The sequence below is a fragment of the Canis lupus genome, chromosome 17, assembly GCF_048164855.1.
Source record: "Canis lupus baileyi chromosome 17, mCanLup2.hap1, whole genome shotgun sequence".
Taxonomy (NCBI): Eukaryota; Metazoa; Chordata; class Mammalia; order Carnivora; family Canidae; genus Canis; species Canis lupus.
In genome coordinates, this window is record NC_132854.1 from 49,986,552 (window position 1) to 50,011,125 (window position 24,574).

The following is a 24,574-nucleotide window of genomic DNA, read 5'->3' on the forward strand; positions in this document are numbered from 1 at the left end:
AGAGATAATAATCAAGCTCTCTGTACTTGGACTCAGACCAATAGAACACTTGCTTGCTTTTTCTCCTTTCTTCTTTCCTTCTTCCCTTCCTTTCCTTTCCTCTCTTCCTCTTTGCCATCCTCTTTTTATCCCTCTGTCCTCCTCTTCCTCATTGTTCTTCATTATGGCTGTTGATAAATGGTCTAAATAGTTCCAATTCTACACATATCTTTGATCAAGATAAATGCTGCAAAGGCCATCTGAGTCCTAGAATCTAATCTAGTTTGTGAGAATTATTCATTATGCATTTTAAAATGTATGCTATTGCCTCCTTAACATTGACATTTCAATTTTCATAGTTCTTTAGGAAAAATAAAACTCTAGTATGGAGCCCCCACATCCCTGATATTCTAAAAAATGGCTAGCAGTTTACTTTCAAATGAAAATGATCAACTCAATACTTAAAACAACAAAACACTTGAGTGGGGAGGTAAAAGGATTGTGATGGTTAATTTTATGTGTTTACTTGACTGGGACACAAGTTACCGGGATTCAAAATTATTTCTGTGTATGTCTGGAAGGCATGAGGTTAGCATTTGAATCAGAGGACTGAGTAAAGCAGATTGCTCTTCTCAAGATGAGGGTCATTTTACTAATAGAATGTATCAAATATTAAAGGTAAGACAACACCATTCTAAACATTTGAGGTCCAAAACTTGCTAAAACTTTGTTATGATGATAATGTGAGTATGGGATGACAAAACTTGCTTGGGAATCAATTGACTAGTGGATCCAAAAAAATTTTAGAACTGTCATATTTTATATAGAATAATGATATTGGGGAGCCTGGGTGGCTCAGTTGGCTAAGCATCTGACTTTTTATTTCAGCTTGCTCAGGTCATGATCTATGGGTCAAGAGATCAAGCCCCATGTCAGGCTCTGTGTTTAGTGGGGAAGTCTGCTGGAGATTCCCTCTCTCCCTTCCTCTGTCCCTTCCCCTGCTCTCTCACTCTCTCTCACTCTCTAAAATAAATAAATAAATCTTAAAAAAAAAAAAAAAAAGGAATAATGGCATCTACCGTTGAGTTAAACCTGGAGAAGGCAGAGAAAGAATCGTGGAAAATAAATTTACTTCTCACACAGAAGCAAGACATTTTTGTAGTAAAATGTGTATATATCTAGCCATGAAACAAAACAAGATTAATTTTATAAAACAATAAATTCCAAACATATAAAAGTACAACCTTCAATTGTATATACAATAGGAAAAAAGATATTAGACAAGAATCCTTTCTGTACTATTTATAGACAAGTCTAATTATAATACAAAAGATATTAAATGATAGCCACATATGTAATCCTAATAATTGTAAGGATAGTGAGTAATATATACATTGTGAATTGAAGTATATTTTCATTAACATTTTTATAATATCTTGCAAGGTATGACTAGTGGATCTGGGTGTTTACTCCCACCATTTTACAAATATTAAAGAAAAACTTTAAAAAATTACGTAATTTTTCTTGGATTATGCAACTATTGTGATCTCAGGACTTATGGCTCCAACTGCTTTATGTTTAAGTTACAAACATACAGAAGTGTACAAATACTGACATGTTCCTAAATGGCCACTTGAGTATAAAGTAATCCTTTGGATCAGGTTTTAGTTGTAATTGAATCACTAAAATGTACATCCTTGGATTACATTTGGTTATGCTAATAAGATTTTCTGAACAGAGTTCATGAGTATATTCTGATGTAACCTTTTCAGAAAGACCTTTATTTTCCAACTTAAAGTTCCTTTTTTCCCCCTTGTTGACACTATACAAGTCTAAGTTTATTCCAAATCTTCATTCAATAAATAATAAATTATCCATGCCTTATTGAACTCATGCTCTAAAGTAATTGGTGTGGATCTGTTACCTACTATTATCACTTCCCCCTTAAAAAAAGCCTTTTTTCATGATAGATCCCATACTATCTGCCAAATCTAGTGGAAACTTCTCTAGTAATTCATAGAATTTAGTGTTAAAATAAAAAGCAGGACCCAATTATCAGAAAATAAACCACTTCACTAAAACCCATTAATTTATTATGAAAAATACATTGACAAACACTAAGTTAATTTACTTGGTATCAGAGCATTTGTTAGGGTTCATAACTATGGAATACATGTATGATAAATGTACAAAACATCTAACTTGGGAGTGTACCTATGTATTTGGCATGAGAAAATTAAGATGAATGATTATGAAATTCTGGAATCATCAAAATATTGCCAGTATAATAAAAATAATATGTAAGGCTGAGCCATACAATTTTTTATGTTAAGATGATTGTGTCAGCACTTCATATGGAGCAACCTAATAATAAATTAAAAAAATCTAAAAAAAAAAATTAATTGGTGTGGATTAATTGGTGTGTAATTGGTGTGGATCTGTGTTTGTGTATTTGTAACTGGTATGTCTTTTCAGCATTCTTTTGCCAAACTACTTGTTGCTTAAACTTTATCATCATCACTTGGCATGTATAACATGTTCAAATGCCTAAGGTATGCCTTAGGTGTGCTAAATTAAATTTTAAATTAAAATTTATAAAGACAAACATTTTCTAAAGGGTAATTCCAACGATTTTGTGTATAAACCACCAACACAAAAAATGCATATGTATTATTACTATTAGTTTTTATTTACAGATTTGAAAGGAGGCTGGCCATCAACAATCTCATCACTGAGAAATGTTGTTGTTGATGATGCACTTACCTATGAGAAAATCAAATCCAGGAGTTGGAGCCTGTGACACTTAAAGTAGAAGCTTGAGCTGAGGAAGGGTCTCCCTGAATTGGGCATGAATTCATGCTTACTGGGTAACCAACCAGTTATGGTTTTCTGAATCGGAGATATTGCTGGATGAGATATTTCAGGAAGTGTGTATTTTAGATCCCAAAATAGTAGAAATAAAGATAAAAATAATGAACAACCCATTTTAGTTAAAAGGGTCTTTAATGTACAATATTTCTACTTTGAATACTCAATACATATGGTTCATAATTGGTTTGCTTTGTTATGAGAGCAGTAGTTTTAGTGTAAAACAAACGGAAGGGGAAGGATTTCTAGTGTCTATCATTATATATAAAACTAAATATATGTTTTCTGTTGTAGACATTATACATTTGTTTATAGCTTTTTATTTTTAATATTAATTGTGTATAAGGAACACAGAGCTTTTCATCCCAGATCATGCTGGTTTTTTGTTTAATTTATATACTTAATAACTTTAGAGAAAGACACTAGTTTCAGCATTTTCATAGCTTAAGATCAATATTCAAGTTAATATTTATAATCAGAGAGTTGCTAAGCTTCATTTATAATGCCATCTGTGTTTTCTTCACTTCTGGAAATATTTACCTCTCCTTTTACTAAAACACTCATATTATATGTACTTTTGTACATAGAAAGTTTTATTGTTCATAAGAAACTTAGAGAAAAATTTCTGTTAAAACTTCTTTTAATGTCACAATTCAATTGAAAGTTCTTTAAAAATATTAACTTACATGCACATGGTCACATGTTCATTGGAACAGGGAAATAAAGAGCTTATATATGGCTAAAATGAAGAATTATTTTGAGATAATATACTCTCAGTAAACGTGTTAAACAGTAGGAAAACTGGTTACATGTAGGAAAAATATAAGTGTCATATACGGTTTAATCATTTGACTAATCCACTCATCTCTACCCCATGAATATCAGTTTACAATGAGTATGTTTTCTCTTGGGCAAAGTAACAAGTAGAAAACAGGTATTTGAGCTTCTGAAAATAAAATATTGCTACATTGTTAGACTTTAATCTAATTAGATTTCCATTCTCTTGGTAGATTTTTCTGGTGGCAAACATTAATTTTAAGATATGATGGCAGTTCAAATATATAGAACAGAGAAGAAAAAACCCTAAGATTTGCTCATATATGCCAGACACTCTGCTCTTGTTCATTCATACCTAGCATTTATATCCTATTTTAATTAGCCAGGTAACCATTTTATATTTATTTACTTATACACTTTTCACAAGAACCTTCTGAAAATGCTGAAACGACTGTCTTTCTCTAAAGTTTATTAAGTATATAAATTAAACAAAAAACAGCATGATCTGGAATGAAGAGCTCTGTGTTCCTTATGCACAATTAATAATAGTATTAAAAATAGAAGGCTATAAGCAAATGTATAATGTCTACAACAGAAAACACTTAAGTTTTTATTTAAGTACGTTAGATTATGCTATAGCAAGTTAATCATCCAGTCTCAGATTCTTCATAAAAAAGTGTTTATTTCTGTTTTATGGTCCATATCCAAAGTAAATCTAAAGTGAATTCCAGGCTGGGGATGTGTAGAAACAGTTCTTTACACAGTCACTCAAAACCATGGCCATCATACCTACTACCATCTATATGTAGGCCCCAAAATTACACATATCACATGTGCCCCCATCTCTATGGTCAAAGCTAGTCTTATAGACCCCATAAATGAGGGGTAGGGAAGAGAGGGTACCTGTGAAATGTTTGGTAAACACAACTCTATTTGATTCTACTTAATCCCATGTTTCATAATCATGCCTCTCTTGGAGTCTACGCACATTTATTACCATTTTTCTTGCTTAAAGTAAAAAGAGATAAAGGATTATTTTACCTAAGATTGTAGTCTCTCTGAAAGTACAACAAATGCAGATCTTTGCGTGGAATCAGTTTTCCAGTTCCAGTCTTTCCAGGATACTATAACAGAAGACTAATATAAGTGAATCTTTACCTTGATGCTTTTTATGAACAGACTTTTTTTAAAAAACAAAAAGTATTAAAGCCAGACCCTTAAACTGATCTGTACCATACCAGTTAGTTTTAATTTATTATTTAATAGAATATTCCATTTCAACTTCTAATGTTTAGGTTCTCTAAGCAGTAAGAATCTCACCACTGTAAATCTCCATATTTCTGGAATCTACTCTTTTTCTTTTTATTATGCTGGCAAACTAACCTGCTTCTTCTTTAATTTCTTTCTTTCTTTCTTTCTTTCTTTCTTTCTTTCTTTCTTTCATCTTTCAATCCTTTTTTTTTTTAAAGATTTTGTTTACTTATTCGTGAGAGACACAGGGCGAGAGGCAGAGACATAGGCAGGGGGAGAAGCAGGCTTCCTATGGGGAGCCTGATGTGGAACTTGATCCCAAGACCTCATTACCTGAGCCAAAGGCAGATGCTCAACCACTGAGCCACTTAGGTGTTCCCTGAAAATAAGTGTCCATCAATAGATGAATGTAAAATAAAAATGTAGCATTAAGCATAAAAGACAGAATTTAAATCTAGGTATATAGATTTTTTACCCCCTATCTGGCCCCACAACACTAACATTTCCCAAATTAGAATCAGAAAGTATATTCTCCTTCCTAATATCTGCAGCTGTATTCTTGAGTTATGACACCGTCACCCATAGAGTCAGTAATCTCAAAATAGTTGCCTCTTTCTTTTCCTAAATTCTTCTTATTCAATTAGGCACACATTCCAAAGACTCTGGAAGCTGTACTCACCCTGCAGCCTCTATTTTGTCTCTCTCTTTTCTGGTTTAGAACCTTATCTCCTATTTTTCTTATCTCCCTCGATCATGGCAGGGGCATCCTGTAGTCTTATCTGTTCATAGTACCTTCCTGGAAGTCATAGTTAAAATAAAGATTTGGTATATTATTTCCCTTTGTAAAAAAGCCATTGATTAATAGAGTAGCAGAAGGAGAAATCAAGAAAACAATCTCATTTACAGCTGCATGAAAAAATAATAAAATACCTGAGAATAAACTTAACCAAGAAGGTAAAAGATCTGTACTCCAAAGCTCTGAAACACCAATGAGAGGAATTGAAGCCAACACACACAAATGGAAAGATATTCCATGTTAATGAATTGAAGAACGAATATTGTTAAAATGGCCATATTTCTCAAAGAAGTCTACAGATTTAATATAATCCCCATCAAAATACCAACATTTTTCATAGAACTAGAATAAACAATCCTAAAATTTGTATGGAAGCACATAAGAAGGCAAACAGTCAATGCAATCTTGAAAAAGAGGAACAAAGCTGGAGGTATCACAATCCCAGATTTCAAGACAAAGCTGTATAATCAAAACAGTACAGTACTAGTACAAAAATAGATCCATAGATCAATGGAAGAGAATAGAAAGTCCAGAAATAAACCCACAGTTATATGGTCAATTAATGTACAGCAAAGAAGTCAAGAATATGTATACAATGGAGAAAAGACAATCTATTCAACAAATGGTGCTGGGAAAACTGGACAGCTGCATGCAAAAGGTAAAACTGGACTTTCTTACAAAAAATAAACTCAAAATGGATTAAAGATGTAAATGTGAGACTTGATCATAAAACTCCTAGAAAAAAGCATAGACAGACATTAACTCCTTTGACATTGGCTGTAGAAATATATATATATATATATATATATATATATATATATATATATATCAAAATCAATATATATATATTTGAAATATATATATATATATATATAAATATATATATATATATATTTTTTTTTTAGATATCTTTCCCCAGGCAAAGGAAACGAAAGCAAATATAAATTACTGGGACTACATCAAAATAAAAACCTTTTGCATAGTGAAGAAAACCATCAAGAAAACAAAAAGGCAACCTACTGAATGGGAAAAGATATTCTCAAATGGTGTATCCAACAAGGAATAAGAATCCAAAATTTATAACGAACTTATACAACTCAACACCAAAGTGACAAATAATCTAATTAAAATTGTGCTGAGTGCCCAAATAGACATTTTTTCCAGAGAAGACACACAGATGGCTGACAGACACATGAAAAGATGCTCAACATCACTAATCATCAGGGAAATGCAAATTAAAACTGCAATGAGACATCACTTTACACCTGTCAGAATGGTTGGAATTATAAACATAAGAAACAAGTGTTGGTAAGGATGTGGAGAAAAAAGGAACCCTCATGCACTGTTGGTGGGAATGCAAATGGGTGCAGCCACTGTGCAAAACAGTATGGAAGTTCCTCAAAAAGTGATAAATGAAATTACCATAAGATCCAGTAATCTTCCCAGTGGATGTTTACCCTAAGGGGAAAAAAATACTAATTTGAAAAGATATATGCACCTCTATGTATACTGCAGAATGATTTACAATAGGCAAGATATGGAAGCAGCCCAAGATTCCATCCATAGAAGAATGGATAAAGGAGTGATATACACTGCACACACACACACTGGAATATTATTCAGCCGTAAAAAAGAATGTAATTCTTGACATTTGCAACAACATAAATGACATAGAGAGTATAATGCTAAGTGAAATAAGTCAGTCAGAGAAAGACAAATCTTAATGTTTTCATTCATATGTGGAATTTGAGGAATGAAACAAAGACAAAAAAAAAATAGACTCTTATATACAGAGAACAAATTGGTGGTTGCCAGAGGGAAGGTGGGTAGGGGGATGGCAAAATAGATAAAAGAGATTAAGAGTATATTTATGGTGATGAGCACTGAGAAATGTATAGAATTGTAGAATCATTATATTGTACACCTGAAACTAATGTAACACTGTATGTTAATTATACTTTCATCATAATAAAACACTGATAGTGCCTTGCTTCTTTTTGCTATGGAATAAACTCTAAGTTTCAGTTAATGGGAGTGTATAGTCACCCTCAGCTGAGGTGGGGAAGGCTATTGTTGGGACAAGTTTCATAAAGAAATATCAGCATAGGACATAAATATCAGCATGTGCATTAGACATCAAAATGGAGCTGTCAAGTCAGGATTTGGACCTATTAGTCATTGTGATGTAGATTTTATTGAAATCTATGAAAACAAAATTATATAACAAAGAGAATGAGCTCTGAGAAGGAATGACTGATGAAGTGGGAGGTAAACCAAGAGAGAATGGCACCTTGGAAGACAAGGGGAGTAAGTGTAGCAGACAGGAGGGCTTAGCTAACTTTTTCAAATATTGCTGGTAGGTCAACTAATATGTAATATGTGATGCTGTAATATAATAATATATGATACACACTGTACACTTAATATGTATATATTCAGAATTGATGCTTGAATTTACAAAGTGCCTGGAATAGAAGTTTTGGTGCACTGAGGAGACTCAAGCTTGATTGAAGTGGGCATCAGAGAAAATTAGATGAGAGGAAGTGGATGGAGGTAAGGAGTATAAGCAACTACCGTGAAGTGAAATTTCGATGCCAAAAAGAACAAAGAAATATGTGGTGGCTCCTCAGTGAAGGTGGATCAGGTATTCTTTTTAAGAAGGGTGACATATATAAAAGAGGGAAGCTTCATCCTGATGGTAACAGTTCTTTTAAGAGAGAATTGATGATGTGAATGAAGTGGTGAATAGGAAAGAACTGAGGGATGGGTGTGAGAACCTAGAATCTTGTACCACAGTGAGGATATTGCTTTTACATAGAATCTTGGGAATTCCATCAACAGTAAAAGAGAGGTGCTTAGTGTCCTGTGCACACACGCCTTGCAAGCGACGGCGCCTGACTTCCAGGGTACGAGTTGAATGGATAGTAGCAGTTACTTTGCTGCTGGGACACCTGTGATTGGTTATCTAGCTTACAAAAGGTTTTATGTTAAAGATCATTGCAACAAATCTATGGCAAACCTTCACATCCAGAAAGATAACCCCAAGATAATACATGCTTATGACATGGAGGATTTGGGAGATAAAGCTGTGTACTGTCATTGGAGGTCCAAAAAGTTCCCATTATGTGATGGATCTCACACAAAACACAATGAAGAGACTGGAGACAATGTGAGACCTCTGATCACTAAGAAAAAGGAAACGTAAATTGATAGTTTTGATGCTGCAAAACAACTTGTCATGATGTCATCTGACTGTTTAATTAGAATGACTACCACCTGTCTGTTCACCTCCCCTGGGTTCTAGATGTGATGTATTGCGAATTGCAGTTTTCATATTCACGGCATTTGCCTTATTTGTTGAACCACCGTGGTACACACTTGTTTAAACAAAAAAAGGAAAAAGGAAAAGCAAGCAAACAAACAGAAAAACAGTAAAAGAGAAAAAGCAAAATGTCTCTGTAGATACAGTAGGCTGGTAGGTAGGGTAGTGGATGTTCCCTCCTAATAATGTCTTATTTCTTGGTGTAATAGGAAGTAATACTATTAGCTGGAATTAAGGTAAGAAAGGGAATTTATGAACAAGTGAGAATTTATGAGTGAGGGAACAATATGAAATAACTTTTTTTTGAATTTTTAATTCTTGCATACATGTTTAGATCATGAATAATGTGTCTACTCATTTAATATCCTCAGCACATCCAAATGTCTAGGACACATCCCACTAATGATAATAATAGCATAACAACACTAAAATAAAAATATCTTACATTTCTTGGGAACTTATTACTGGCTAGGTAGGCACTGATGAGTGCTACATGTGGATAAACTAATCTTCACCAAGATATCTGAGTTGAGGAATGTGATGTCCCATTGTACAGTTGAAAAGATCAAGATGTTAAGAATGATATCTTACCCAAGATCACATATTTAAAGGGAGAAACTGGTAAAATGAAAAAAAAGAAAAGAAATTGTCTCAAACATGAATACATTTCTTTAGGACTTCAGGAAGGTTGAGAGACTTCAGGGGTCAATGTTGAAGTACGAGGCACTTTGTTAAGTCAAGGTGTGATGTTTTGCAACAGGATTTAAGGATCTACTCGATGCCAGTGCTACTCACATCACCCTATAGGAGGCCACATATTTAAGTTCCTCTTAGGGATGTTTCCGTATCTGTAAATAAGCACCAGGGTCAGGTGGTCAGACATCCCTCATAAACCAAAGTCTTCAAGTTGTTGTCTGAAACCATCCAACAAAGAAGACCTAGGTGTGTTCTCGGAGGTTAGGATGTGCACCTTAGTACCTTTGATATCTCCAGCAACTTTCAAGTAATAGGAACTGGTTGTTGATACGGATTATAAGGATGATGATGTTGTGGCTTTTTAAATTCACATCTCTATCCGCAGATAGCAATCACCTTGCAAGACTGATAGCTAATGTTCAAACTGCCTTTTGTGCAAGGCTGACAAATTTTCGACCAAATTGCTGTTGGCTATGTTTTCAGAAAGGTAGATCTTAATAATGACATTTAATTTTTCTTTTTTGAACAAATGAATGAGTTTCAAGACTGTTTCTACAAAGACAGAGCACTATATAAATTCCACATGAAAGCAAGCCCTAATTTAAAAAATAATACCCTAATGATGCCTAATTACTTCCTTGAGAATAAGCAGCAACCTAATTAGTCACCTTTATCTTCATATGCACCTGGAATTGCTATTGTGAATAAAGCATACAAAGCACAGTCCATTTTAAAAACAATACTCTGCAGTGGAAGAAACCAAGAAGGTTGGGGTAGGTAGGCAAGGTAATTTATGACAAATCATTACATTTCTAATGGTATTTGATCCATTTTTTTTTAGGGAATTGATAAAATAATTAACAGAGTTTGGAAAACTTTCCATTATAAGTTACGTAGAATTATTTAAGAGCTAAACATAAAGCATTTCCTATAAAGCTCAATAAAATGCAGTTTAAGGAGACAGTGTGTCTGTCTATGTCAGACGTTTCTCTGCCATAGCAAATGGCAACTATTAACTCCAAACTTTGAGATTTTATCCAGAAAGAACTTGGAAATCTCTTCTCAGTTAGATAATGTCTTCTCAGAAATGGGCTGTGGACAGGATAGATTTACCAAGCTGACAACCACTCAAATGAGTTTCTGGAGGTGAGCCTTCACAGACAGAAAGGAAAATAAAAGTTTCCATGTCTCTCACCACTGCCACAGTGAATGGCTCAGAAATCAGTTTGTACCATCTTCTATAAAATTCAAAGTGAAAAAGGCAAGGCATATTCTCTCCTTGGTCACTGCAGAAGAGCTAGTCCTCACCTGTATTATTATTAATACTGTAAATCTTTAGAAGTATTCAAAGTAGTAATTCTCCCCAAGTGGAAACAATTCTACTTGAATCTAAATTATAAATAAATTACCATGGGAGGTAAAAGCAATCTTTCTAACTACTATTGGACATTTCTGAGCAGTTACTTTTTATATTATTGGGCTTTTCTGAATAGTTGCTTTTAGAGATGCTGTGTTACCAATTGCTTTGTAACAGCCTACCACAAATTTAGCAATTTAAAAACAACATGCATTTATTAACACTCAATGGATGTGCATCAAGAGTCTGAGAATTGCTTAGCTGAATCCTGTCCTTAGGGTCTCACAGGCTGTAGTCAAAGTGATTCAAGGCTAGATTCTCACCTGCAGGCTCCACAGGAAAAGATCTGTTTAAAAGCATCTTCTGGTTGTTGGGCAAAACTCATTGCCTTGTAGCTACAGGACTGGATGGCATTATTTTTTTGCTGGCTGGAAGCTGAAGAGCATCCTCAGCTCCCAGAGGCTGTCCAGAATTTCTAAGACCACCTACAGTTCCTTGCCATGTAGAATTCCCCAGCCTGAACACAAATGTCATTAAGGCAGCAGGAAGAGTCCCCAGACAAGTGGGGTAGAAAGACACAGTCTTATATAAAATAGTATGATCACAGGAGTGACCTTCCATCATCTTAAGTGTATTCACTTAGTTAGAAGCATGTCCCAGGTTCTCCCTCACTTAATGGGAGGGGAGTAAATACAGCCACGAAGACCAGGTAGCAAGGATCTTGGGAAGGGACCCTAGAAACTGTCCCATCTTGTCACCTATTTATCATTGGACTTATACCCCCTCTGTTCTAGCAAACAAACTTTTGTAAATTCTTAACTACAACCAAGGAATTGTTCTGACTTTTACTTAGGAGATTTCTCTAACGAGTTTGTATATTTAAATTCTCAGTTTTCCACAATGACTCTTATGCTCCATTGTCTTCCAGTTTCCTGCCTTTTCCACCAGGACCAAGATGATACTGCAATTCAAAGAAAGCAGATAAACAAAACAAAACAAAACAAAGAAAGCAGATTAAGTCCGTTTCAGGTTTTGAATAGCCTGTATAGTAGGCAAGGCAAGGAAGAGTCCAAGAGGACAGGTTACAGGTGTAGCCCTTAGACCTGAGGCAATCTCTTAATGATAATGATCAGGCTCTTTCTTTTTCCTTATTTTTGTTTTAGCACAACTTCTGCTAACTGCAATTCAATTCTACAGGCTGCTGCATTTTACCTTCCCTTTAGTAACTGGGGAGAGAAAAACTTTTTAAAATTTGATCCTTGGAATGGATCAGCTGTCTCAGAAAAGGCTTTAGCACAAAGAATTTACCCCAAACCTCTGGATCCCTCCCCCTTTTAATTTTCAACTAGTAAATTTGGCTTTCAAAATAATTTGATGTTCACATTTTTTATACCTGCCACTGTACCTGGTGTCTCGGGATGGCTTGCTTAAAAAAAAAAAAAAAAAAAAAAAGGAAAAGAAAAGAAAAGAATTCTTTCCAAATAAACCACAAATGACTGAAAAATTATTTTGTAAACTATAGCTTAAAATACGTACAAGATGCTATTATTTTCTGATTAGTCTTAAGAAAATTATTTTGACACCCAGAACAAAATATATCAAGATATTACTTCAATTTCTATGACGATCATTTATAGCAGGACTTGCTTACTGGTCTATTGCTAGAAATATGCCTTTGGGCCACATTCTATGTCTCTAAGCAGCACTACACTTCATTCTGGAAAAAACCAATCCTCCAGCCTTCTCTGAGAAAAAAGTTCCTCTCTGTTCTTATTCACAATATGCGCCTTTGGGCCTTCAACAATTTGATACTGGCTTCAGACACACCGCCATTGAAATTTTCCTCCTGCCCTTCCCATCTCCACACATACTCTTAGCATTTGAAGCATTCATTTCCTGATTTCAAAGCTGATTTAGTCCATCATATCATTTCTTCTCACTCTGATCTTTTAATATAATAGTTAGATGGAATTTCTTTAATGATCATATAATTCTCATCTTGAGCTCCATCTTCATTTAGAGACTCCTATTTAACACCAATATTTTAAAAAAATTGTAAACAGAGTCTTCTTTTCCAAAGACTAGTATTTCTGTATACAATATTTTTAAAAATATCATTATGTTAGCTTATGGGTGAAATAGGTCCAAATGTATTTATATGCAGAACACATACAATTATCACATCCACAGTTCACTATAAAATCAAGTTCATCAGCTCCCTTTGTTGTACTTTTATTTTCCGAAAGCATATGATGCATGAACCTACATGCTCCAAGTCAGTGACTCACATGTTGGTATCCTTTTATCTATTGTTCTTCTAATAATCAATGATGTCATCAAGTAGACCAATCTCCCTGTTCCTCATGAGCTCTCTGTCAAAAAGCTCTACTGGCAGTATGCAACTTATTTTCAGTCCTTACCCAGGCCCTTTAACTCCTATATTTCATATGACATTGGTTCCTGGCCCCAGATTTTGCTGAGATTTACTCTCAGTTATTAGTAATTCTTCCTTCAAAAATGCATAAACTAGGGTGGGGCAATGGGTGAAACAGGTGATGAGGATTAAGGAGTGCACTTGCCACCATGAGCACTGGGTGATAAATGGAATTTTTAAATCACTATCTTGTATACCAGGAACTAATATAACACTGTATGCTAAGTATATTGGAATTAACATACCAGGAACTAATATAACACCGTATGTTAAGTATATTGGAATTAAAGTAAAATTTTAAAAATGCACAAATTATTAAAACTTCACTGAGGCTGCCATGTTGCATAAGTCCATGGCATGTATATATCATAGGATTTAGTCTCTGTGGAGTTACGTAACATGGAGGCCCTGCCTGAGCAGCATCTAGAATACAGCTAAATATAAATGGAGACTTAAACAATTTTTTTTTTCTTTTGCATATGGCCTGGCTCAACTAACTGGCCCACCTTTTCAAATTACTCACTTAATCATCCCTTTAACCAGATTAGGAAGCTGAAATCTCAGTTAATATTTCTGTCCATAGATTTAAAGATATATTAATTAATTAATATATGAAGTGATCTAATTATAAATTATCAAATGAAATTAAGAGCACTGAGAGTTGATTATTTGTAGAATCTGGATGCATACATGGTAACAAATGTCTATGCCATATTTCATGTCTTTCTTTGTCTCACAAATACATAGGATGCTAAATCTAAAATTGCTAGACTCCATTAACCTTATTTCTGAAATGAATAGCTCCAAAATGTTGGCTACTATGTGAATCTTGGGTAGTATCTAGTCCCCATGGAAACAGAGATTTGGATCCTAATATCAAGATCTAACAAGCCACAGATCTACACATTTTAGCTTGTGTTAAGAAAAAAAGGAAAGAAAGAAAAGAAAGAAAGAAGAAAGAAAGAAAGAAGAAAGGAAAGAAAGAAGAAAGAAAGAAAGAAAGAAAGAAAGAAAGAAAGAAAGAAAGAAAAAAAAAGAAGAAAGAAAGAAAGAAAAGAAAGAAAAGACAAGCTCAGTCCTGCAAAGATGCCATAAAAATGTCTGAGGTCCTATGAATATGGGCAAGAATTACAGTAATAACTATGCTGGTATAATTTTACGTTTAATTTATCATTATATTACATATATATTATATTTCCATCTGGATTTATATTCTCTTGTGAATCAAGTGGCTATCAGTATGTCTTCTGTTGAACCGTGAGTACTATCCAAAAGTCATAATGCTGATACATTTTAGCATGCTTTGATAAATAATTATAAAAATGTAATTTCCTGACTTACTGAACAATGCTTCTTTTTCTTTTCTTTTTTTTTTTTTTAAGATTTTATTTATTTATTCATGAGAGACACACAGAGGGAGGCAAAGACACAGGCAGAGGGAGAAGCAGGCTCCATGCAGGGAGCCCGATGTGGGACTCAATCCTGGGTCTCCAGGATCAGGCCCTGGGCTGCAGGCGGTGCTAAACAGCTGAGCCACCTGGGCTGCCCTGAACAATGCTTCTTGAATTAATCTTGTTCCAGATTAATTTAAGAAAAGGTAGTCAGGTCAAGAATGTGACCAGGAGTCTAATTTTGAGTCTTTTTATATGTTTTTTTCAAATTGAGGTACATTTTCCCCTCACTTTCAGTTTCCATTAGGAAGAATTTATACCTAAACTGATTTCAGGACAGTCTCTTCACCTTTTTTCTTATGTGGCCAAAGAGGAAATAATTTGACATCTCTAACTAGCAAGTTTGGAAAAGAATAACTTAAAAATCAAAGCTGACTTCCACCTTGCTCATTGTTCTTAGGCATTAGCTACCTTCAGAGAGTGCATTTTCTCCTTAGCCTCCTCACACTACAAGTTATGTAAGGACCTTACAACATTGTCCAAGGGGTTTGAAGTAAGGGAGAGCAGAGATGATGAGGACAGGCATGTGGCATCTTCTGGACTTTAAAGCGAATATTTTTAGCATTTTATAATTAAATATGTTACTTGTAGATCTTTGGTGGATAAGTACCCTATAAATAATCCTATTTATAACTTGCTAAGAGGTATTTTTAATAATAAAATAATACTGAATTTTATTAAATGATTTTCTGCATCTAATGAGATCATCCATCTTTTCTTAATTTTTTAAAGTAAGCTTATGTTAAACTGCATTCATAGATTTTTTTATTATATTTATTTTAAAACCTATATCGTATACTTGGAATAATCCCAAATGTGTCATATTTTTTGTTTTGTTTGTATTGTTAGTTTACATTATTTTAAGAATTTTCCAAATTATATTTGTAAGATTGGTTCTTTTTTTTCCTCTATGTTTTGATTGTTGTTTAGAACTATGTGTGCCTTTAAAGGTGCATTGGAAGTTACCCCAAAATTAAATCTGGACCATAATTTATTCTGTGTCAAATTATAAACTAGTGATTCATTTACCTTAATGGATTTCAAATATTTCATGGTTTCTATTTCTTCTTGAATCAATATTGTAAATATGAGTTGTTCTTATATTTGTCTGTTTCACCCAGGTTTTTCAGCTTTCGGTTTTCCTTTTTCCTTTTTTCTCTCCCAAAATATGGCCCATATGCTTTCAACTAACATTTCACTTTCTGCTGCACCTGTAATTCTATCCCTGTTCATCTTACTATTGTTAATTTCCATCTTTGTACTTTTTCATTGGATGTATCTGTCCTGTGTTTTGTCAATTTTATAAATATTTTCAAGAAAGCAATTTTGAGTTGTTAATTCTATTGCATCTTTGTGTTCTACATTATTAACCTTTATTCATATATATATATAGTTACTCATATTCTTTTATTTCTGCTCTTTTCTTTTTCATTTCTTAATTTGCTTAATTCATTTACATTAATTTTTCTATTAAAAATGGAGCATATTTGGTAAGTTTTTCTTGTTCACTTCTAAATATGCTGTATTTCACATTAGGATTTATTCTCAGATGTAAGATGTATACATATATATACATAGTCCATTTATTACAAATTTGACTTACTATATCATATTGATGAAGAAACCTATAATTAATATGTGAGCATCTTTTTCTGTTTTAATTTATGCCTTAGCATTTATTTCTTCTCTCGAATTGCTATACCATTTGATTATGTTTATATTTGACCAAAATATTTTTTTCAATAATTTGCTTTCAAATTTTTTGTGTAATTGTGTTAAATGTATTTACCTATAAATATTTTAAAAGTTGGGTTATTTTCTATCAAGCCTGAAAAGCTTTGACTCTGGAAGGATTTGCCATTTTCACTGATGTGACTACTGATTATATACATATAATATATATATGTATATATATAAATATTTAAATTATTTATTTATTTATTTATTTATTTATTTATTTATTTATTTAATTAATTTATATATTTGAAAGAGAGAGAGCACAGAGGGTGAGGAAGATGCAGACTCCCTGCTGAGCAGAGATGCTAACGTGAAGCTCAATCCCAAGACTATGAGATCATGACCTGAGCCAAAGACAGACACTTAACCAACTGAGCCACCCAGGTGCTCCTGCTCACATTTAGATTAAATTTTACCTTTATGCTTCTCAGTGTTTGGTTTTTTTGTGTGTGTGTATATGTGTGTGTGTATGTGTGTGTGTGTGGTTACTATCATTTTTTTTCACAGTTTTTCAGAAAGAGTTTTAGTAATGTTTAACTGTAGAACATTTTAAGATTTTTTACCTTTTGAAAAAACTGTTTTTTTTTTCATCCTCATTCTTAGAATTTACTTAGCATATATTTTGGGTTGGTGATTATTTTATCACAGTATTTTGAAGATATTATTCTATTGTCCATGGCTTTTTTACTTTTTTTTTAATAAATTCTTCTGCTAGCATAATTCCTTGGTAGTAATGTCATTATGTGTTGACTACTTCTAAGAATTTCTCTTTAACATTATTGCTCTGGAATGATATAATAGGCTATGATTGGAATTCATTGTGATATCTGAGTATCCATATCTTTCATCACTCTGTTTTTATATCTAAAAGTTATATTTTTTCCATTTTGGGTGGTCCTTTTTCCTCTGGTTACCTTCTTATGGTTTTACTATCATTGTTTATAATTTTAAGCCTATTAATATATTAGATTATACCTTCTATTTAATATTTACTAATATGTGGGTTTGGAGAATCTGATTCTCTTATTCATTCTGTGGGTTTTAGCTCATAGAATAAGGATTCTAAAGTGTATTCCACCAAAGAGGATCAGTATTTTAAATCTTTTAGATATTCAAGGATATGATCAATCTGAATCACTTTCATTTTTCTTTTAGGGGTATGAGGCAAACATGGAGTGAAATTTTTCCAACTTCAGATGATCATTTATAGTTAGAAATTTCTGAGATGTTTTTCCTCCTTTGTTTTATCCAGAACACAGCTTGAGAAAGTCAAGTAGCCCTCTATCCCTCTCAAGGACATTTCATTCTTTTGACTTATAGAGAAAGTACCAGACCAAATCTCCATCCTGCTTGTTACTCAGGCTTTGTATCCTGCTAAATTCATCCATTTAAATGAAGGATCTAAGATAGCAGATATCCCCAGAGGCCTCTAAGGACAGCAGTGCTCCAGTGCTTGCTTTGTTTCTGGATTTTTGCTTCATTTTTTTTTCCCTCAACAATTTTCTTTAATTTCTCCCCAAATCGACTATACATTTAGTTTTTATTTTATATTTTTTCCATAATTTTATGTATCCTATACCTGGAGAGTTTGTTTAGACAATAGTTTTCCAGGTTGTCAGAAACTACTCCATAATATTTAATTTTAAAATAGATAATATTTTTTCCCTAAGAATTGTATATGTAGAGTATCTAGATCAATTTTGTGCAAACCTTAAGGTAATTAAGGAAATCTGTACAAAAAAAAAAAAAAAGGAACAAAAACCTGTATGACTTACCATATTTTAGTTTTAATGATGTGGAATTGCTCTTTTTGAATTCCTAAAGAGTTGAGTATTAGCATTTGCACATTGTTTAATTTAAATACATATTATATATATATTGGAATGCAATAGAATTAAATCATTTGGGTTAAAAGAGTGCTAAAACAGTAAACCAATTGTTGCAATATATTATAAATTACACAAATATATTAATGTGATCTAATCACACCACCAATTTTTTTTTAGGCTGCTTCTTTTTTTCTAGTGCCTCTTCCTTCTTTTTTTTTTTTTTTAAGATTTTATTTATTTATTCATGACAGAGAGAGAGAGAGAGAGAGGAGAGAGAGAGAGAGGGAGAGGGAGAGGCAGAGACACAGGCAGAGGAAGAAGCAGGCTCCATGCAGGGAACCCGACCTGGGACTCAATTGTGGGTCTCCAGGATCACACCCCAGGCTGAAGGCGAAGCTAAACCGCTGGGCCACCGGGGCTGCCCCTTCCTTCTAACACTCATACCATCGGAGACTGATGTTGAACACTTAGTAAGCATACCTCCATATTTTTTTTCTGTGCTCACAGAATCATACCCAAATATTTTAAACATATGTGCATGTACATATATATATAATTTTCTACATTTCATTATTTAATAATACCTTATAAATACCTCTCCATCTATGAAAGTCACCAAGATAGCTTCAATTCTTTATCATGGAAGCCTAATTTTCTGTAGTATTAAAATAAAACACTATGTTCAATTATTATATTAGTCATGGCATTCCTTGATATGTTCCAGCATGATTTTTTTTTAAGACAACCACTATTATACAATAAAGTTAAATCAATATTTGGATAGCACCAAATATAGTTATTGAAGCTATTTGTCAAGGTCTGAGTTTTTGGAGATAAAATTCCCACTCTTTATTGCCATTTAAAAAGTTTGGCTTGGGTAGCCCGGATGGCTCAGCAGTTTAGCACCGCCTTCAGCCCAGGGCCTGATCCTGGAGACCCCAGATTGGGTCTCACATCAGGTTCCCTGCATGGAGCCTGCTTCTCCCTCTGCCTGTGTGCGCCTCTCTCTCTCTCTCTCTCTCTCTGTCTCTCATGAATAAATAAATAAAATCTTTAAAAATAAATAAATTTTAAAAATATTTAAAAATAAAAAAATTAAAAAAATTAAAAGTTTGGCTAGACATGGAAAAAAAAAACCCAAATATCTATCAACAGATAAATTGAAAACGAAGTTGTGATACACACACACACACGCAAAGACAAAAATATACAGCTATAAAAAAGAAGGAAATCTCACCATTTGTGATAACATAGACAGGTTTTGAGGCCATTAGGCTAAGTGACATAAGACGTAAGACATAAATACTGTATGATTTCACTTGTATATGGAATCCGAAAAACAGCAAAACCCTCATAGAAGTAATGGTCAGGTTTGTGGTTACTAGAGGCAAGAGGTGAGGGGATGGCTATTTGGATGAAGATGGTCAAAATGTACAAACTTCTAGTTATAAGATAAATAACCACTAAGGATGTAATGTACAACATGATGACTATAGTTAACGCTGCTGTACTGTATCGTTGAAAGTTGTCAAGAGTTGAACCGAAGAGTCCTCATCACAAGGAAAAAGAAACTTTTTGTTTCCTTCTCTCTTTTTCTTTTGTTCTTTCTACATGATATGCAGATGTTAACTAAATCAATTTTGGTAATAACTTCACAGTATAAGTCAAATCATTATGTTATACATCTTAAACTTCTACATTTCTTTAGGTCATTTATGTTTCAATAAACCTAGAGAAAATAAAAGTAAAAAAACCCAAAAGCTTGGCTCAAGTCTGTGTGTTCTTTAGTTTCTGAGGTAAGAAGAGCCAACATACTCTGCATTTTTCTAGATAAAGATTACTTAGATTTATGACTGCTTGATATTGCTACTTGGGAATTTTCAATATTAGACAGTTCCAAAATTGTTTGAACAATATTTTTTATTGTTAAATCAGACTATGTATGTTCTTTGGAGTATAATTTTTGTAAGGTTGGGATGTATTTTATCTCTGTGGCAATCTCCTAATTGACATACAGTACAAAAATCGGTGGTTTGTGTGTGATTAAAAAATCTGTTAGCAGCTTTATTGAAGTACAATTGACATGCAATTCATCACACGTTTAAGTGTATAATTATGTCAAAATTTTGACATATGTATGCATTTATAAAACATCAGCATAATCAAAATAGTGAACACATACTTCACACCCCCAAATTTTCTTTTAATCCTAATGTAACTCCTCTATCCCTTCTTTTTGACCCAGTATCTCTCCTCTCACCCAACCACTGATTTAATTTGAATCACCATAGTTTAATACACATACTATGTTTTTTTAAAAAAATATTAAAGTATATCTTTTTTGTCTAGCTTCTTTAACTTATTATAATGAATTTGAGGTTCGTTTTTGTTGTTACATTTATCAGCAGTACATTCTTTTTATAGCTCTCTCTTTCTGAGTAGTATTCCATTGTATGGATATATCACAATGTATTTACCACTTTTGCTTCCTTATTGATATTTGGATTGTTTCCAGCTTGGCGATATTACAAATAAAACAGCTATAAATATTTGCATATGTATCTTCATATGAATATAAGTTTCATTTGTCTTGCATGAATACTTAGAAATGGAATGGCGAGGCAATATGGTCAGCCATTCCCAATAGCAATTTATGAGAATTTTTGTGCCACATCTTCACCAGTATTTAGTATGTTCAATGTTATTTTAGTGAATCTAATAGGGTATGGTTTTGGTGTGCATTTTTCTAATTATTAATCATGCTGAGCCTTTTTATGTCTTCATATAAAAAGTGAAATATCATCTTTGGTCAAGTATCTAAAGAACTTTGGCTCATTTTTTTATTGTTTGCTTTCTTAATATTGAGTTTTAAGACTACTATACATTTTCTAGATACGAATCTTTTATCAGATATATAATTTGCAAATATTTCCTCTCTGTCATGTTTTATATTTTCCTATCTTAGCAGTCTTTGCTAATTTTGATGAGATAAAACTAATGGATTTTTGTCTTTTATGGATCTTGCTTTTGGTATATATATATCTAAGAATTTTTTGCATTAACAGAGTCAAAAATTTTTTTCTCCCGTTTTCTTTTTTTTTTTTTTTAGGTTTTATTTATTTATTCATGAGAGACAGAGAGAGAGAGAGGCAGAGACACAGGCAGAGGGAGAAGCAGGCTCCATGCAGGGAGCCAGATATGGGACTCGATCCCGGGGCTCCAGGATCATGCCCTGGGCTGAAGGCAGGCACCAAACCGCTGAGCCAACCAGGGATCCCCAATTTCTCCCGTTTTCTTGTAGAAGTTTTACAGTTTTACAAAACACATTTAAGCTTAAGATCAATTTTGAATTAATTTCTTTACATGAAGCAAGGCATGATTAGTTCATTTTATGCACATAGAAAACCAATTGTTCTAGCAAATGTGTTAAAGTAACTTAGTTTCTCCACTGAATTGCCTTTGCATCTTTGCTGAAAATCAATTGAATATATACAAGTGGGACTTTATCTGGGCTCTCTATTCCATCGATCCTTTATCTTAACATGCATATGATACAGGCATGATTATTGAAGCTTTATAATAAGTCTTAATGCTAGGTGATAGAAGTCTTTCAACTTTGTTCTTCTTTTTTTCAAAGTTGTTTTTACTATTTTAGGTACTTCATTTATACATGAATTTTAAAATCATCTTGTCAATTTCTAACAATGCAAAACCTGCTGAGATTTTGATAGAGATCACATAGAATTTATAGATCAATTTAGGGAGAATTGTCATCTTAGCAATATTGAACCTTCCAATCCCTAAAAACAGTATAACTCTCCACTTATTCGGGTCTTCTTTAGTGCCTCTCAGGGATGATTTGAGCATACAAGTCTTGCATATCTTTACATTTATCCCTAGGATTTAATAATTTTGGTGGTCCTGCATTTTAATTTCAATTTCTTTATTTTATTGTTTGTGCATAGAAATACAGTTGATATTTTAATAATGAACTGGCATCCTGCTAATGTCCTGATCTATCTTACTAATTCTGGGTTTTTACTTCGTTTTGTTTTTATTTTGAGGGGTTTGTTTTATTCATTTTTTTATATTCAACAGGTTTTCTTTACTTAGACAATCTCAAATCTGAGATGCCTTTGGCTTTTCTGGACTCCCGTCTCCACCTGCTCAGCTCAGGAAGATCACTAATTAGCCTTTGCCTTTGCTTTTGTTCTCTCTGTGTGTTGCTTCTGGAATATTTCTCCTCTTAGTAAGTTGGGCAACAGAAAGTTTGTTTGTTTTATGTCTCCCAGAAAGCACTGCACTTTTTGCCTAATATCCAAAATCATCTTGAGAATTGCTGGTTTATATATTTTGTCAGTTTCTTTGTTCTTAGTTGTTTGAAGAGGAAAGATAAATCTATACCTTGTTATTCCAACTTGGCCAGAAGCAGAAGTAGGTATATTATGCTTTAGTGTATGCAAACATTCACCTTTTGTCCTCAATTTTCAGAAAAAATTATGATACAATTCACATAAAACCCACTCTTTTAAGTCCATAATTGAATGGATATTAGTATATTCGCATAATTGTGAAACAATCACCACCATTTAATTTCAGAACACTTTCATCATATGAAAAAGAAACCCTGACAACCACTAATCCACTGTCTCTGTGGATTTTTTACACTGGCCATTTCATATACATGGCATCATGCAATATGTGGCTTTCCTGTCTGATTTCTTTCAGTAAGAATACTATTTTCAAGTTTCATCAAAGCTATAGGATAAATTAGTAATATATTGTTATGGTTAAATAATATTACGTTATATAGACATACCACATTTTACTCAGCCTTTTCAACTGATGGATATTTGGTTTGTTTGTACTTTTCAATTATTATAAATAATGTTGCCATTAACATTCCTGTACATATTTTTGTATAGACATGTTTCCAATTATTTTGAATATATGCCTAGAAATATAACTACTAGATCATATGTTTAATTTTGGAGGAACTATGTACCTATTTCCCAGGGTGAGCTTTTGTTCCCCTGCATGGTAAACTGGAATCTTTCTCTACTTAATAAACTGTTTATAAATTTTGTAGCAACCATATACACAAGGTTTATAAAACTGTATACAGATGGCGCACCCAAGTGAGTGAAATGAATAAAAAAAAAATAGTAGCCCTAAATAAATGTCAGGCTTTTGAAAAAAAAAAAAAAGGTAATGTTTTTCAATCCATAGCTGACAAACTCTGGGGTTGTACTGCTTTACCTCAGTACTCATGTGGAACAAAACAATGTGAATACCTAGGGTGGTAAATTTAGTCTAATAAGATTCTTCTATAGAGACAAAAAAAATAAAATAAAATATCATCTTTGTAAAGTATGTGATAGTTTTTCTGTGACAGAATTAAAAGTGGACCCAGGGCTAAGAGAGTACATTTTAAATGTTCACAATAAATAAATAAGCAAGTAAATAAATAAATAGTAACCATGTGAGATGATAGGTCAATTAGCTTTACTATGGTAATCATTTCAGATGTATACATACCTCAAAATATCATGGGCTTTGGCAGCACATATACTAAAATTGCAATAATACAGAGAATAATGTGGCTCCTGATCAAGGATGACATGCAAACTTATGAAGGATTCCATATTTAAAAAAACAACAAAATATTATGTTGTACTTCATAAATATATGCAGTTTATTTTTATTTGTCAATTATACCTCAATAAAACTGGGGTAAAAGATGAACCTATAACTTCTTGTTGCAAGAAATCCAGACTTTCAAAAATGTCTAGATTAGCTTTTAAAAAGGAAAAGGAAATCTTATCGGCTTAATTATGATTAAAAAATTAGAGATTACAGTTTGTTGCAAAATGTTGAGTACATTAAAGGAATCGTGCATCTTTGATTCTGACAATGAAGAGGGAAATATAAGAAAAAGAGTGCTGAAAGAGTAGTTGTAAAATGTAGATGATTTTCCAAATCAGTCCATCCATAGTGCTATATACAAATTGATCAGTCCAAGTGTTGTAAATCTTGTTGTGGCTTAATATAATTGCAAACTATATATTAGGATTTGG

The 24,574-nt window shown here is 33.1% G+C and overlaps 1 pseudogene; it reads left to right on the forward strand.

The window, feature by feature from the left end:
• The first annotated feature begins 24,048 nt into the window (after positions 1 to 24,048).
• Positions 24,049 to 24,148, forward strand: LOC140608504 (U6 spliceosomal RNA; annotated as a pseudogene).
• Positions 24,149 to 24,574: the final 426 nt, after the last annotated feature.